Source organism: Cryptomeria japonica, chromosome 7 (genome assembly GCF_030272615.1).
Source record: "Cryptomeria japonica chromosome 7, Sugi_1.0, whole genome shotgun sequence".
NCBI classification, from domain to species: Eukaryota; Viridiplantae; Streptophyta; class Pinopsida; order Cupressales; family Cupressaceae; genus Cryptomeria; species Cryptomeria japonica.
The window spans coordinates 29,175,560-29,180,663 of NC_081411.1; positions in this window are offsets into that span (position 1 = coordinate 29,175,560).

The window sequence follows — 5,104 nt, forward strand, 5'->3', positions numbered from 1 at the left end:
AAGAAGCAGACCTTACTGATCTAGAACTTGATTGAACTAGACACAGTGAGCGAAGATAAAATCAATCTTGAACTTGATTGATCAAGATATGACGAGTGAAGATAAACTGTCCAGTTTGATTTGATGCGATGGAACTGAACACCTGTCTAGATTGAGCGTGTGATCAAAGATACTCTTTAAACTTTTGATTGAGTTTAAACGAATAATCAGCTCGATGAAAAGCGATGAAACTGATTAACATTAAGAGATTGATTTAGATGAAGACAAATATCAGCTTGATATAAAGTGATGAAACTGATATGCCCCTACAGATTGATTCAATTCAAATGATCGAGAGATCTCAACTTAATATGAAGCGATGAAGATGAGATGCCCCTTAGCAATAGGAATTTGTTTGATTTTCTTTAGTTGAAAAAGATTTTTGCTCGACTTTTGATGAAGATTTGAAAATTTTCTCGACTTTGAAGATGTGAGAGTATAAGGTCAAGAGTATGCCCCCTTGGGAGCGAAATCGAAAGATAGCGAGGGTACATGATGATAGACAATTTTTGGCAATGATAAGTTATCTGAGCACAAAGAATAATTCTGAGGAATTTTTGAAGATTTAGCATTAACTGATAAGAGAAATTGAGCGCAAAGTTATTTTGTAGAATTGAATTGAGGTGAATTGAGATTCAACATTGTTTAATGAGAAATTGAGCGTAATTTGAAGAAAGAATGAGCTCTTGATGAGAAAAATGCTAAGTGGTCCAATTTGTGAATTTGACTAGTAGAATGATCTCAAATTTTGATTTTGATCCCGAAAATGGAATCAAGACAATCAATTTAGCTAAAGGTACAATTTTAAGGTCCATCAGAGCAAGTTGAAAAATTAGGGTTTTGGCTATATATGGGACAAAAGTGTCATTTTCAAATCATTTTAACCCTCCAAGTTTAAAAATTCAAAAAGCCTTCTGCGAAGAAAATGGTGGTCCCTACTCGTCAGCATCGATTCAAGCGCCAGAGACGTCATAATCGACCTCAAAACTATGAGCTAGCAGTAAGTAATTGATCTTATGCCTCTTTATGTTTTCAATTTTGAATTTTTTTGCTTATTTTTCAAGTTTTTGGCACGTTTGGGGTCGGGTTTCATGTTTTATCGTGCAAGATAGGATCCTGTCTCGTACGACAAATTGGTAGAAATTCTTTTTTCATTTTAGGCCACTAGATTTGTCATGTGGGACCTACCCTAGTATCGTATGACATGTTTAGAAAAAGACCATTTTGTCGTGCGGGGTCTAATAATTTGTCATTTGGGAATGTTTTATCGTACGGGGGTCAATTCTGACTCGCACGAGATTCTGCCCCTCTGTGTTTTGTCATTCTGGAAACAATGAACATTTTTGAAGGTGTAAACTTGAAAGTTTGATTTTGCACTTGACTTAGTTGGATTGGCGTGATGTTTTACTTCTCTTGTAGGCTTATTTGGAATATTTTCTGATGCTTCGTTGTTGGTTTTTTGTAGGTTCGATTACCTCCAATGCTTTTCAGATGTGTTTATCCTCCTACCATGACTCTAGTACGTCACTTATCAGAGGTTGATCAGGCTCACATCGATTTGTGTGGATTGAGTCATGTCCTTGGTTTACTAGATATCCGTGTTAATCATGGTATGCTCACAACATTAGTTGAGCGTTTCCATTCAGAGCATAACACATTTCATTTGCCAGTGGGGAAGATGACTATCACTCCCGAGGATGTATATAGGATCCTCTGTATCCCTTTACTGGGGATAAGGTGGCTTACGATGCAACATTGTTACCTGGATTACAGGCAGTTAGACATGTATTCAGGGATCCAAATATTTTGACTCTTTCCATCAGTTGGGATATTATGATGAGAAAGTATAGTGAGGAGTTTCCTCTAGCACGTTCCTAGCAGGATTTATTGGTTGTTTCCTTATGCCAGATAGAGGACAACATGAATTTCAGTGTGGATGGGGTAGGATGCTGGAGAGATTGGTGGAGACACCTCAGAGACTTGGCTGGGATTCATGTATGTTGGCCCACATGTATCGTGAGATGCATGAGATTGTATATAGAGATGGTAGGAGCATTGCCGTAGGGGTATTTGTTTTGCAGGGTTGGGCTTGGGAGCATCTCCCAGTATGTCGGCCTATAGTTGATGATAGCAGAGATCTTGGGCAGCCGATTATATATAGGTCTGCCGGTTACATTACACAACCCCATCTGGGCAAGACAGATTTTTGGCGACGACAGTTAGATGACCTTATGGCCATAGTGTGGAGACCTTATAGGGGGTTGGAGCCATGGGATGACTGGCGATTGGTTTCGCAGGGACCTGTTTGCTACACGTCTACTTATTGGGAGATCACAAACTGTTGTAGAGCGATTCGTCGTTTCTCAAGTGATGAGGCAATATAGTAGGCCTCAGGGGATTTCACAGGAGTATACAACCTATGCGCGTTATGCAGAGGAGGAGAGACAGGGATGGTCCCCATGATTATCTTATGCTTTGGCCATGTAGGAGATGGCTAGCCTACAATGCCTGAGATGGGACTATATGGATGAGTTGCGGACAAAGGAGTATTTCCCAAGTATAGAGACTGTATGCGGGAAAAGTGGGCTGATAAAACTTAATATGTGAAAATATGTTATAATACTAGTCCACACACACACACAGGACTTCTTGATGCAAGCTATGGAGTAATAACGTATTACTCAGCTTCCCAAGGAGGGTCCCATGGTTCTCTATCTCACAATGTCCTTCAAACCAATGTTTTTGCTCTCAGATCACTGAGCAAAATGGTTTAGGGATGGCAAATGCAAGAACGAGGGATACACTGATAGTTTTTAGTGAAAAAGGTATGTTAAGCTATGTATGATCTTAAAAATGCAATAAACTAAATGATAAGATGACAAGATTAGTATGAATACTATCCTAGCATACTATATTTAGTCTATGATTGAGCTAAAATGATAAATAAATTATTCTAAACATGCATATTAGTCTAATTCCTGATCTAAAAGAGGCTAAATGATGAGCATATATGAAATGAGAAAGCTTGAATGTATTTGAGCATAAGTGTGATGCTACAAATTTGAAGGATTCTATATATGAAAATGGAGGAGCGAGAGCTCTATTTATAGCAAAAATAGGGCAATGGATGGTCAAGATTAAATGGTTTAATCAAGGGTTGAGTTTGAAAGTTGGGGATCCATGTTTGTAATTGGCACCAATGAAATGGTGACAAGTGTCAACATTGGGTTGGATTGAGAGAAGGGGTTGGAGACATTGAATGCCTGAGAAGACCTCATGGTTATCTAGAGGCTAAGGGTCAAGTCTAAATTAAGATTACCCACTGGATTAAGAGTTAATCCAAGGATAAACCTTTGTGCAAATGATTAAGAGATAATCATGGTCAAAGCATTAATGGCCTGATGAGACCCTTGGGTTGGATGAAGGTTGAGTCAAAACAAATGTTTTAACCATGTAGGAGGGTTTGAGTTAACCATTAATGGTTATTGGAGACTTTGGGGATTAAGTGGTTGAAGGTTGAAAGCCTTCAATGGTTATCAAAGACTTTGAGCCATTTAGTGGTTGAAGGTTGAAAGCCTTTAATGGTTATCAAAGACTTTGAGGGTTTGAGAAGTGACTTCCCTTTGCTTAGGGATGTGACAAAGTTAGAGGAGGGGTTAGGTTAATTAGAAGCGATTAGAAGATTCTAGAAGGGATTAGAAAGGGGTTTGGGATTTTGCAAGTGGATGGAGGGATAATAGGATTTAATTGAAATAAAATATTTCATTCAATTTGGTTGCAATTAAATAAATTTGATTTATTCAATTTAGGATAACTATTTAATTAAATTTGAATTTAATTAAAAGTGGATAGGGGGGGATTTAATTGAATAAAATGATTTATTCATTAAATGGGTATGGTGAATTTTATTTAAATAAATTGAGTAATTTACTTAATAAAATAGAAGAATGTGGATAATTTAATTAAATTAGATTTAATTAAATAGAGAAATTTCACATAAAATATTCATTTAGGAATATGGTCATTTTTATAGGTCTAGAGAGACTGGTTCCAACAACATCCCTTTCTGAGATTCACAAATCTAGCAGAGCAGGCACCACATATTGAGGATATTGAGGATGATATCCCTATGCAAGGACAGGGACAAAGACAGGGATAGGGGCAGAGAGAAGAGGCTCCGAGGCAAGGAGGTGGTGATCCTAGTGCTAGTAGTAGCATGGTTCTAGATGGGGTTAGTCAGCAGAGGGGTGAGGGTGGATCCCTTGGGAGAGTAGGAGTGAGGTTGGGTGGTGCTGAGGAGGAGCGAGTAGCTCCGAGATAGGTTCCGCAGCAGTAGGAGGAGTGGGGTGGTGCCGGAGGTGGAGATGGGGGTGGAGAGCTTGCGAGAGAGTAGGGGACTGACGTAGGATGGTCGATGAGAGCACGTCTTATGGAGCTGCAGTCACAGTTGACAGTGGCTCAGACTCAACTAGCAGAGTGAGACTGACAACTTACAGATCTTAGGGTAGAGCAAGATCACTAGCTTACAGATCTTCAGGCAGAGCGAGATCACCAAATCTCTGATATGAGAGCAGATATGAGAGCGGAGATAGAGGCCTTGTGACAGGAGGTCCTTCTTTAGAGTAGTAGGGCAGCCTACTATGTTGCAGTGTATAGTGTTGCAATTCCAGTTGCACAGTAGGTTATTACCTACTCCTAGTACATGGCTCATTCAGAGGGAGCTCAAGCACCTCGACAGGATCCTGGTCAGCATGCTCCTCATCCTCCACCAGGCGATGAGGGGGAGGCTGAGAGCTAGATATTCTCATTTTTGTAGACATACCCATTTTTTTGTACCCTATACGATTCTTGCTTAGATGGGAGTTTGTATATGTCATTCGACATCATTTTGTACCTTTAGACTTTATACGATATATATACGAGATCCGATTTGACTTCATCATACTTGTGTTGATTCGATTTATGAGATGTCTTTCTATATGCTTTATTCTATATGTATGCATTTATTTTTAGCATGAATGTATGTAAATGCAAATGAATATGAATGGTTATTTTTGTTTCTTTT